This window comes from Panthera tigris, chromosome F2 (assembly GCF_018350195.1).
Source record: "Panthera tigris isolate Pti1 chromosome F2, P.tigris_Pti1_mat1.1, whole genome shotgun sequence".
Classification (NCBI taxonomy): Eukaryota; Metazoa; Chordata; class Mammalia; order Carnivora; family Felidae; genus Panthera; species Panthera tigris.
Window position 1 is genome coordinate 66,595,420 of NC_056676.1, and position 13,660 is coordinate 66,609,079.

Here is a 13,660-nt window from a genome sequence, read left to right on the forward strand (position 1 = left end):
ACTGTATGCTCGGGAAGGGCCTGGCGGGGGGCTGCGCTATCCCAGAGCCCTCCGGGGATCTCAGCCCAGTGGCTCCTTTACCTCCCCACTCTCTCTGGAGCATTCAGGCATCAGCCCCGGAGTGGGGCACAGAGGCAAACCCATGGGGAGGCCTGGGATTCCCGCACACCGGCCTCCCCTCAGGGGGCTGGGGTTTTGATGTGGGCCAAGCTCTTCGGTGCTTGCCCCTCCCCGTCCAGGGTTTATTCTCTTTCAGGAGGCTCCTAACTTCTCGTAGGAAGAACCCTGGGCAGGTGTGTGAACCACAATTTTCCAGACAGGCCTTGTATGGCTGACCCCAGCTGAGGCTCGAGCTGAGAATGCACATCCCAAGTTCCCAGGGCTGGTCTGGCATATGACAGGAGGTCAGTAGACACTTGTTCAATAACTGATTATAATAATCACTGTCCTCTGTGGAGGGCCTACTGTGTGTCTTGCGCTGAGCCAGATTCTTCATTTTCATATACCTCAGTTCCCTGAGGCTACCGTGACCCCTCTTCTAGAATAAAGAGGAATAAGGGAAATAAAATTGATCTTCCAGAACTGGGAGACCATCCACTGGAGGAAACTGGTCAGCCTAAGAGGCAGGTCAGCCTCAGCTAAAACTTAAAAATAGGTAGGATCTCTGGGCTGAAACAAAATAAAGTCACTCTTTATCCAAAGCATGGGGTAACATGGTCATAATCGCCTGGTAGTGTTTCATGTTTCCGAATTGCTTGCTTTTGGGGAACCATCTTTTTCCCACCTTCAGTCCATCTGGTTTTAGGTGAAAGTAACTTTACCTCCCTGCCCTCAGACCTTGGACATGTATCCTGGACTTACTTAGCCTGTGAGTGTTAAAGCCCAAGGGCGCAGTGATTCAGTGAGTCATTCAGGGTTGTCCATGTGACCCCAAAGCAAGTGATTTAGAGTCATTCCTGGGACTATCACTGACCCTCACTTTTGTGTGGAGAGTGGGGAGGGAAATTTATGCTAAGTGCTTATCGGAGGATAAAATCAGCCCAGAGGAAAGCATCTCAGAGGAGAGAGAGCAAGAGGGAGAGAAAAAAACCAAACTGGATCCAGCCATGCCTGAAGCACATACCTACCCCTGAGCTTCCCAGCTACTTCAGCCAAGATATTTTGTGTTAAGCTAGTTTGAGTTGGGTGGGTCTAAGACCTGGTCTGAGTACCCCGAGAGCTCTTCAGGGGGAAGACTTGCTCATGCTTTCACATACTCTGGTCCCGCTGGCAAAGTCATGTCTACGCTTAATGGATATCATATAGCATCTCCAGTTTTCTCGTTCTCCACCCCAGATCTATCCATCTCCTAGGATCCTCAGCTAGATAAATGACACTTCCATGTACATATCTGTCGAAATCCCGAGAGGTGTCATTGGTTTTACTCTTACGCATACCCTCCAACTTCCATTTATCAGAGCCTGTCAATAGGGGGCAGACGCCAAACATATCCATATCCTTCCGCGGTTCCTCGGTTCTTCTGCCACCATCATGGCTAGCCTGACGGTTGCAAAGACCTCTCAACAGGTATCCCTGGGGCAGCCAAGGTGATCTCCAAACGTGTAGATCAGGTCTGGTTGCTGCCCGGCTTCCAACAATTCATTGCTCCGAGGAAGAAGGTTAACTCTGTCCACTGGCCCGTGAGCTCTGTGCACTCTGGCCCTGCAGCCTCGGTGACCTTTCCCAGGCCCCTTGCCCCCCTGCTCATTTGCCCCAGCTTGCCTGCATCCTTCCTGTTCCCTGGCCTTGCCCGGGGCCTTACAGCCCCTTGCGACTCTGTCCTCCTGGAACATTTGTCTCCAGGGCTCCCCATGCAAGGTTCATCCTTATTTCTCTGGTCTCACCTCATGAGTCATGTGTCTCCTCGGAGAGAGACTCTTTGGCTTATTTGCTTTAGGCTCATGTCTCCCTGGTGGGGATGGCAGCTCCGGGAGGTAAATGTTACCCCACCCCCACAGTAGAGACTGTGAGACCAGTGTCCAGCATTGTTATTAGTCAACTTCAGCTCCAGGACAGATCGTGCAGATTGGGGGGCTAAACACCGGGAATTAATTTCTCAGAGTTCTAGAGGCTGGATGTCTGAGAGCGAGATGTCAGCAGGCTGGCAGGGCTGGCTTCTTCTGAGCCTCTCTCCTCGGCTTGCAGATGGCCGCCTTTTCCCTGTGTCCTCACACGGCCTTCCGTCCACGTCCATCTGTGTCCAAATCTCCTCATGGGGACACAAGCCACATTGGATGAGGCCCACCCTAATGGCCCCATATGAACTTAATTACCTCTGTAAGGGGTCTGCCTCCAAATACAGTCCCACTCTTGGGTCCTGGGGGTTAGGACTTCAACATAGGAATTTGGGGGGAAACCAATTCAGCCCATAACAGGCGTAAAGTAGGCCCTCAACCACATTCGTGAAATTAGCGCGGTGATCTTCTCCCCACATTAGCCAAGGTTTGCCTTCTCCGCCCTGCACCGGCCCCAGTAACCTCCTGTTGGAGATCTGGCCTCCTGGGTGACTAGTCGATCCGGCTAATGCTAGACGTGACACACGTACTTTTCGTTGTAAACGAATACGGCAGAATTCTGCTGTTTGTCACCATCTGTGGTGCTCTCTAATCAGCATGGACAGTTTCTAAGGCCTATCTTACCCCTGCACAGACTGCTCCAGCCCCAACCTTCAAAAGCAACAACGGTCAGGTCCTGGGATGCAGTAGATGAGGGTGGGTGGGGGCGGGGCGCGGGTACCACTGGTGTGGTCTTCCCTGGCTTCAGCACCCCCTCTCCTGATTATTCCTATTTTACGGCTGATCAGAGAGGTTAGGCAGATTGTACAAAGTCACCCAGCCAGTAAATGATGGGAGAATCAGAATTCACATCTGGTTTTCTCTGGCAGCAAAACCCCTGCGTTGTCATTGTTCTACAGTTCTTGCTTCTGCAGATGGATATGGAAAAACAAGTGGCAAATGACCCCCCCCCCCGCCCCCGCCAATTCCCCGGGGGCGCTGATGTCATTCCTCAACGGGGAAACACTTGCTGCTTTGAAAAAACGTGAGCATGGCAACAGCAAAACCTGAGCAGCCTGACAGAAGCAAGGAGCAGATGGAAGTATCTGGTGAGGCTTCAACTCAGACGCCCCCTCCTCACATCTGGAGCCTGAGCCGCAGGGCCCGAGCCTTGGCAGCCACATTTTGGCACTTTCCCCGGGCCTGGATCTTGTCAACCAGGATTCCAGAAAAGACTGAATAAAGAACGAGTAAACGTCAGGAGTGCGTCCTCCCCAGGGTCAACTCCTTCCAAAGCAGCGCTGCCCGTTCACCCTGGCCTCTGGTGCCACCGCTGGACTAGGTTTCTTTTTGTATCATAAGCCCCGCCAGGTCTAGAGCCGAGCCCGTGAGGAGACGCCACGCAGCCTGGTGATTAAGAACAAACGTGGGCGTTGACGTAACAGAAATCTGATCTCAATCCAGGTTCAAACACTTAACCTTCCTTGTGAGATGTAAATGGGGATAATAGTCCCAATCATGTTGTTCAGCTATGAAGAAAAATGTGATAAGAAAGTCAAAGTCTTAGCACAGTGTGAGTCTCAACAAAGAATATTAGAACCTTGGGGTGCCTGGCTGGCTCGGTTGGTTGAGTGTCTAACTCTTGATTTTGGCTTGGGTCATGATCCTAGGGTCATGAGATCGAGCCCCGCATTGGGCTTCTCACTGGGCGTCCAGCCTGCTTGGGATTCTCTCTCCTTCTTTCTCTCTCTCTCTTTCTTTCTCTCTCCCTCTCCCCCGACCTCAAGAAAAAAATAAAAAATAAACATAAAAGAATCTTAGAACCTAGACTTGTGGCTTGGGTCTTGCATAGTGATCTTCTGGATATTGAAGTTATTTTCAGGAGTTTAACAGCCATGTCTTCACTACTTCTTCCTTCCTTCCTTCTTTCCCTTATTTCTTTTTTAAGAATGTAAGACACTCATAGACAAGGGTTTGAATTCCAGCTTAGCTGCCAGTCGGCTGTGTGACCTTGGACAATTGACTTCACCACTTAAAAAGGCAATTTCTTTTTTCTGAAAAATAATAGTAATGGCTATTATTTAATGGGCCACACACTCTGCTACAGGGCGTTAATACATTATGTAATTTAATCTTCTTAACCCAGTGAGGAAGGCATTTTCCCTAATTTAAACATGAGAGGCTTAGTAACTGGTCAAGGTTACTCAGCTAGTGCAGAGCTCAGTCAGGATTTGAATCCTGAACTTCTAGGCTTTAAAACTAATGCTCTTTTGGGGTGCCTGGTTGGTTAAACATCTGACTTTGGCTCAGGTCATGATCTCACGGTTTGTGAGTTCGAGCCCTGTGCTGACAGTGGGGAGCCTGCCTGGGATTCTCTCTCTCTTCCTCCCTCTCTGCCCCTCCCCCACTTTTGTGAGCATATGCGTGTGTGTGTTCTCTCTCTCTCTCTCTCAAAATAAAAAAAGAAATATTTAAAACTGATGCTCTTTCACCTGCCCCCCCTTTCCCCATGAGGATGACCATATTCTCCCTCCCACACGGCTTGGTGTGAACACAGAGACAGGAGAGGCGAAACTGCTTTCTGCATTGTAGAAAGGCAAAGAAAATGTCAGTTGTTACTTGATCTCACATGCTGGCTCCACATCTGTCCTCCCTTTGGGACCTGTCTCTCAACCCACAGCACCTCCGGGGGGAGGAAAGTGTCAGCCAACCTACAGCTCTGTCCAACAACCTCCTCCTCTGGACCTGGGGATGGTTGCCTTGGGAACCGAGTGATTTCCTTGCCGGCTGCCCTGAAGACAGGCACACTGGGAAAGCTGCCAGAGACGGGCTCCTGGTGGATTATCTGGTGCCCAGGCCGTTGGCTTTGGTGGTCTAAGACACCTGCTGCTTGGGAAGAAACCAGGAGGTATGGGGTGGAAGAAAGAACTCATAGAAATCTGAGTAGAGACCAAAACTGAAGTCAGGAAGACCATCCAACCGAACCCTGAATCTGAAGTGTCCCAGACAGAAAAGAAGAGGATGGAATACAGAAAGAAGACGGGCCAAAGTGTAGGGTAGAATCCAGAGAAACTTCCACTACTCAGAAAATGTCAGGGCCAAGCCTCTTCGAGGAGGGTGGGAACCCTGGCTACAGCCAGGAGCTGCGGCCAACATGCTGAACCTACCCAAATGAGCAGGTTCAATCCACCCTTGCCTTTTGTCTCACAGCCCTGGGGGAAGGAACTTCAGGATGGGTCAGTTTTGTTCTTTATAGACTTTATTTTTTCATGGCAGTTTTATTTCATGGCACAGTCAAGTGGGAAATACAGGATTCCCATGTACCTCTGACTCCACACATGTACAGCCTCCCCCTACTATCAGGATCCCCCACCACAATTATTACAACCAATGAACCTTTGCTGACACATCGTTATCGCTCAGAGTCCATAGTTAACATTAGGGTTCATTCTTGGTGTTGCACACGCTATGCATTTGGACAAATATATAGTGACATATACGTCATATATGTCAAATATATGCCTCCACCCATCATTACAGTATCAGATGGAATAATTTCACTCTCCTGAAAACGCTCTGTGTCGCCGCTTGGTCATCCCATAGAACCGCAGCTCTTTTTACTGTCCCCATGGTTTTGCCTTTGCTTGAGTACCATAGTGCTGGAATTATATAGCATGTAGCCTTTTCAGCCTTTCCCCTCACTTAGTAACATGTTTTGAAGGTTCCTCCACGTCTCTTCATGGCTTAATAGTTTGCTTCTCTTTAGCACCGAATAATATTCCATTATCTGGATGTATCATAACTTATCTATTCACCTACCGAAGGACTTCTTGGTTGCTTCCAAGCTTTGGCCATTACAAATAGAGCTGCTATAAACATCTGTGTGTAGGTTTTTGTGGGGACAGTAGGAAATACCAAGTAACGCGACCGCTGAATCACATGGTAAGGGTATGTTTAGTTTGGCTAAAAAAGAAAACGGCCAGAAATGAGTCAATTTTGATGGTAAGGGTTGTTCAGACACGAGAGAGCTCCTCCAAAGAAGGTGTCTAGATAAAGAGTAGGGTACCACGATGGTGGAAGCAGAGATGCAGACGAAGGGCAAGTAGAAGGCAAAAATGGTGAAGACTGACCCACCTCCTTCACGACCACCAAGGCCAGGGCTAGAGACCTCATCTTTGCTTGACCTTCATTCAGCCTTCGCTGAGCCAGAGCTGCCAGCTCGAGTCACACTTGCCCTTAGGAATCACCAACTGGTTGTAAGAATCACGAGTCATTAATCCAATTCACTAATTATCCAATTGGCCCCTGGACTTTTCAGTACTTTAAAGGGGTCCTCCTGCCAAGGCACTGGTGTGTTGGAGACTGGAACTATAAATTACTCGTTTGTCTTCCTTCTGGACTATAACCAGTTGACAGTAGACACAAGGAGCCAAACAGGGGCCAGAGACTCAGTTTTATCAATAGCAGCAATGTCCCCTTGTGTTAAGTCTTGGCTTTCGACCGCACAATTCCCTGCCCGTGCCCTGCATGGAAGGTGATGGGCCAGCAGAACAGGACGAATTTACAATCTACCACTTTGGTTTTTTTGCTTTAGGTTCTGCTAAGGAAGATGGAGAATGATGAGATCACGAGGCTCACTGTGCCTGGGCACAGATCCCACAAGAAGCAAGAGCCCTGCCATGAATGAGCAGTGACTAGAACACACTCACCTTGCCCAACAGAGCGATGCACTGCTGGGAGTCAGTCTCTTGCTGGCTCTCCAGTGGATGAGTTGGTGCTCTTACTCTCTGCTACTGGGGTGGGAGAGAGAAACCTACCATCCCTGTTTGCCTGGCACTGAAGTGTTGCTGTGATACGGGATTTGTAATGCTAAAACCAGGAAGTCTCTGGCAAATCGGGACAAGTGGGTTAACTTACATCCTCCTCGAGCCTTAGCACATGTGTTCTTTCTAATGAGGGACAACAATGTGGAGAGACGAAGAGGAGGGTTTCTCCCTACAGTGACTCCAGCAGCACCCCAAGGCTGATGAGAACTGGGGTAATTAGGGGATTGGCATGGGTGTGGCGATAATATTTGGGATGTGATACCAATTACATCCGGCGTTGCTCTCTGTGTGGTGAGACGATGTGTGATTTTTATGTTCTTTATACTTTTCTATTTTTCCCCCAAACTTTCTGCAATAAACATGGGTAGCATGGTTATCAGAAAAAAGAACTCAATTATAATTAAGCAATAGGAATACAAAGAGAAAACCAGTAATTTAAAAAATAAACCCATTTTTATTTTATTTTTATTTATTTATTTATTTTTTTAATATATGAAATTTATTGTCAAATTGGTTTCCATACAACACCCAGTGCTCATCCCAAAAGGTGCCCTCCTCAATACCCATCACCCTCCCTGCCCTCCCTCCCACCCCCCATCAACCCTCAGTTTGTTCCCAGTTTTTAACAGTCTCTTATGCTTTGGCTCTCTCCCACTCTAACCTCTTTTTTTTTCCTTCCCCTCCCCCCATGGGTTTCTGTTAAGTTTCTCGGGATCCACATAAGAGTGAAACCATATGGTATCTGTCTTTCTCTGTATGGCTTATTTCACTTAGCATCACACTCTCCAGTTCCATCCATGTTGCTACAAAGGGCCATATTTCATTCTTTCTCATTGCCACGTAGTATTCAAAACTAAAAGGCAACCAACGGAATGGGAAAAGATATTTGCAAATGACATATCGGACAAAGGGCTAGTATCCAAAATCTATAAAGAGCTCACCAAACTCCACACCCGAAAAACAAATAACCCAGTGAAGAAATGGGCAGAAAACATGAATAGACACTTCTCTAAAGAAGACATCCGGATGGCCAACAGGCACATGAAAAGATGTTCAACGTCACTCCTTATCAGGGAAATACAAATCAAAACCACACTCAGATATCACCTCACGCCAGTCAGAGTGGCCAAAATGAACAAATCAGGAGACTATAGATGCTGGAGAGGATGTGGAGAAACGGGAACCCTCTTGCACTGTTGGTGGGAATGCAAATTGGTGCAGCCGCTCTGGAAAGCAGTGTGGAGGTTCCTCAAAAAATTAAAAATAGACCTACCCTATGACCCAGCAATAGCACTGCTAGGAATTTACCCAAGGGATACAGGAGTACTGATGCATAGGGGCACTTGTACCCCAATGTTTATAGCAGCACTCTCAACAATAGCCAAATTATGGAAAGGGCCTAAATGTCCATCAACTGATGAATGGATAAACCCATTTTTAAAATGTGATCTTTTGGTCATTTTCTCCTGTACCCAGATGGGGTGTGTTCTGAGAGGCAAAGTTACATTGATCAAATGGTCCAGAACAATGAGTAAGGAAAATGAGAAATGTGCTCCAAATTTTCCCTGGATGACCTTAGATTATCCAGTGGTCATACTGCAATTTTTAAGAAGTCTCTGTTCCCCTACTCTTCCCTTCCCAATCATAATCTACTGTAAGTACTTATCTGGATTCTCCCAAAACACAAACTATATTATCCTATTCTTCCCCAAATACCTTCTCTGAATTGAGGTTGTAATTTAATGGTATGCCCTCCATTTAAGGAGCATTTCCCATCTTTCGAGCAAGGATGGCCAAAGATATAAATTTGTTCTATTACCTGCTTAACTGAGAGGAAAATCTGAAGAGATGGATTTTTGGTCTCAATTCAGCTACTTTCTAAATGCATGGCCTTCCATGCTACCCAGACTCAGGCTCTTCATCCAAAGAGTGGAGCTGGGAGGCACTTTTCTCCCAAGCTGGAGTGGCCCTGGGGGACTCCATCAAAATCAGTGAGCATGGAACTCTCTACACACTGCAGAATTTTGTCCAAAGATTCACAACTCCATATCAAGGGACTGGCCTTTTTGCCTTAGGGGCCAGGAAACATAGAAACAAATTCAAATGGAAAATAAAGCCATTCATTCATTCATTCATTCATCCATTTATTTATCCAAAAACCGTTCCTAATCACCTCTGTGCTTAGAGCTGGAGACCCGTAGATGAATAAGGTCATCTCTAACCCGGGACCGAATCTGTGAGGTATAGTTTTCAGTGGTATTGCCAGCTCCCAGACCACTTTCCACCCACTCCTCTTAGTTCTGGGATCTGGGACCATAAGGAGACAAATCTTATTGAAAAGCAAAGCTTCCAAACACTTTTCCCCTGGTGACTGATAGAAATTCGCATTTTCTTTCCTTTTATCCACAGAGAAAAATAAGCACTGTAAAAATGATGAAAGCCCTTCAGTCAGGAAACTGGACTCAGACCTAGAAAAACCAGACCGTAAACACTTGAAATAGTAGAGAGAAAAGATCTTCTCTAAAGAGCTTCCGTGGGGCATCCAGTGGAGAGGCTGAAAATAAACCTTTTGAAAAACAGAACAGGTGGGTCTCAGCCCCTTCATAACAGTTTATTGCAAACTCTATTTCAAGCTCTATCTTGGAGCAAAGAAGTAATTAAACACACAAAGGCAGACATGCTCAGACAGAGGAACACCCACTCCCGGAGGACTGAGGCAAAGGGAAGACAGAGATGGCTTGCTTTCCCCCAGGACCAGATCTTCTGCAGAGGTAGGCAACACTCCATGTAATATGCTGGCTGCTGGAAGCCACCCAGCTCCCTAAATACCACGTCCCACTCCAACCTGCCTTATGGGTGTCTGAAACTCAACCCCACTGTAATTGCATTCTTTTAGGTTAAGATAGTATCCCTGTTACATAAACCACACCAGGTGTTGGTAAGAGTGGGCAAAATCGGGCAAATCAAGTTCCATGTATTTGCAGGAAGTAAGGAGGTTAGCAGTGGACAAGCTTTCTCCAGGATGTCTATCAGGAAAATGCTCAAGCCTGGGGCTTCTCAAACTTCAGTGTGCCTCAGAACCACCTGGAAAGACTGTTAAAACAGATTGACCCCCCCACCCCTATGTATCCTTGGCTAGATAAAGAATTCCAAGTTCAAAGGCATATATCCCTAACACTTTGAGGCCGACCCTCTCTTGTCTGCTGGCATCTGATGTGGCTAAGATTTCTCCATCTTATTGTAGTATGCTGTTACATAACTTAACTTTTTTATTTTTATTAATTCTCTGTGACTGTGACTATTTTTAAAGTATTTTTTATTATTTCTATGTCTTGAAATGAGGGCATTTTTTTTCTCCCCCATGCTCAATCTATTATCTTGAGTGAGAAGTCTGAGCACACACTCTCAATGCTTTTCAATTCCAGGAAACCAGCCTCAGGACATCTCCAAAAGCCCAGAGATCAATTTATAAAACTCACATTGTTAATTTTCAGAGAAATCCCACAGTTACCATTTCTGTTATGTCTCTGTATTCAGGAAGCATCGTGTATATATGGCTTGTCTAGATGCTTCTTTATTCCCTTAATTCAATTTAATATTTAAAGAAGAAAAGAAGGGGAAACAAAGCCATGTGTTCAGGCTCTGATCTGAGGTGAATAATAGCATATATTTCCTACTTCTCAACGTTACTGTGGCATATTTATCCCAGGAAAATCAAATCCATAGCTTACCAACTAGTCTGTTGTTCCATGGGAGCAGGGTGTCAGGGTCATTCACAACCATAACCCTTGTACCTAGCACAGTGCCTAATATGTAGGGCTATGTACGATCTGTTTATTAACTGAATGAATAACTGTAACGAGTAAGTAGGATGTATTTGACTAAAGCTACATCTCACTTGAGGAAACCAGGGGCCAAAGTCACATCCAGTCACCAGAGTTAGGACTAGAACCCTGAATTTCTGGCATGAGCCCAATTCAAAACACCCCAGAAGAAACAACACAACTATGCTGATGATTTACTGACTAAACATTTCTCCAAAATGTGTCTTATTCATCTATGTGCTCATATGAACACATAAAAGATACTCAATAAGATGTTTGTTGATTATTACGGTGAAATGAAAGTTTAAATAAACTATTCATTTGTTCCTTAATATTTTTGCAGTCATGGAACATCCTAGAATTGAATAATAGTGGGAAGAACCCTCTCCCTGGAAAAATACACATCTGTATACATGCACACAAACACATGAAATTTTGCATCAACTTCAAAAGGTTCCCAGAGCTCCTAAAGCTGAGTTAAGCCTTAAAAATCCCTTTCAAAGTCATGAAATATTAGGGCTTAGAAGGAGCCTCACCAATGATTGATTTCCATGTCCTCACTTCTCAAATACAGAACTGAAGACTAGAGACAGGGAGCTACCAGTAGATTGACTTTAGAGTGCCCTCAAAGAAGGCATGGGGTGTCTGCTTTGTGGACGTCCCCCACCCCCCACCTCTACCCCGAGAGTCAGCTGGGGAAAGAGACGCCACCTGGAGGCAGAAGTGAGCCCAGCTTCATAGCTCCTTAGGAGAAGCCCTCGGACCAGAATTTCCAGCCCATTGCCCTTTCCATGACCAATGTGGTCCCACAGAGTCTCTTGTTTTTTCCTCTTCTTTTTCTTTTAATTGAGGTATAATTGACAACATTATATTAGTTTCAGGGGCGTAATAGAATGATTCAGTATTTGTACATACTGCGGAGTGATCACCATGAAATCTAGCTAACATTTGTCACCATACGTCAGATGAGAACCTTTATGAAGTATTATCTTAGCAACAGCAAAGTCCCTTCAAACCTCCCCCCTCCACCCTCCCAGCCAGTTGTTCTCTCATCCTTCCCTCTGGGCCTATTTTCGTGGACTGCTTTCTCATATTACATTCTTTTTTTTTTTTTTTTAATTAAAAAGGAATCACAATTTCAGCCTATAAAAGTGATAAATAGTTAGATTAGGGTGATTGAAACCAAAAATTACTTGTCTATGTCCAGTGTGAGTTTCCCCAACCAAACTCTTTAAAACTCAATTAACTAATCAATCAGTCATGACTGTCATTCCTTCCAACACTGGGAAAACAACATGTAAATATAACGAGCTAATGGGACAAGATAAAAGGTGACATTTAAAATCATGCCCTGAAATGTCATGAGAGGTTTGAGTAAATCTTTGTTATGCTAAAATAAATAAAAATAAAAATAGATGAAAAAAAATAACGTATCTGTGGAAAGAGATGGGTACTGAGCAGAATTGAATTCTGCTGTTACCACACTGTGATTAAACCAAATGAATTGACCCTTTCAGATAATAAAAATTGTTAACTGCTTCAGAAATTTAATTACATAATGACTGATGAAACAGGTTCATCTCACAGAATTGGAAAAAAATCAGACAAATGACAACAAAAACTCTTGTGGTTAACCCTGCAAAGCTCCCTGCCCCCATATATATATATATATATATATATATATATATAGGTATTTTTGAGAGTTGGGCCAGTGGCAGAACCCTGATCTCAGGGCAGGGCAATAACTAATCAAATTATACATCACTAAGTTACACAGGCTAGATTTCCAGATAAGGTACCATGTCTCTGTTTTGGCTTTTCTGTAAATATTATTGGTGAGTTTTGTTTTCAGCAATGACTGACTGGGTTGTGTTGGACCAACCATCCTGCTGAGAGCCATAAGAGAAGCCAGACAAAATATAAAGAACACCTGTTCAAAGGCATCAGGAAACCACCAAGGCACAGAGAATTTAGGGCCAAGGTCTGGCCAAACCAAAGGGAGTGCGGTCAGGAAATAGAGCTCCTTCACTACTCAATTCAACTGTTGATTCCAAAAAAAAAAAAAAAAAAAAAAAAGCTGAGCCTAAGAGCCTGAATAGAATTTTTGGGATTCTCATAGGACTAGAGGGAAATAAAATGGCGTTCACAGTGCTTCAAAAGGTGGGGCTTTGAAAAACATGCAAGGTTTTTCATTGGACAATAGGAAGGGCTGTGTCCTAGGAGTAATGGTAAATGGGAATTAGAATATCCCAGGGACTGAGGCTTCTCATAATCTCAATCCCTGATTTGATGAGGTGATCTGCCCTTAGTTTAGCTCAGTTTAGGAAAGTTCTGAGGAACAAAACACAAATGTGACAAGAAGAAAACAAAGAGCAAAATGTCCGACTTAAACCCAGCCATATAAATAATTATATTCAATAAAAATAGATTGAACTCTGCAATTAAAAGGCAGATATAGTCAAATTGGATTAAAAGGCAAGCTCCAACTTATGCTGTCTATGAGAGATGTATCTTAAATACAAAGGCACGGACAAGTTAAAGCAAAACAATAGAAAAAATACATCATAAAAAAACTAAGAGGGCTGGTATGGTTATACTAACATCAAAGTAGATGTCAAGACAAGGAACCTTGCCAGACATAAAAGAGGACACTTCTAAATAATGAAAGTATTAATTCATTAAGACATAACAATCCTAAATGAATATGTACCTAATCATAAAGACTTAAGATACCTGAAGGAAAAATTGATCAAAACTAAAAGAAAAAAAAACTAATCCAGAGTTACACCAAGATTGTCCATATTCTTTTCTGTAATGTCTTAATACATATTAAAAGATTAAGATGTTATATAGTATATTTTTGGCCAAATTGAAATCAAAATTGAAATTGATAACAATGTCTTCTAGAAAATCTAGAAATATTTTAGAAAATCACCCAAGTACTTCACAAAAAGAACACACTTTTTAATTAAAAAAT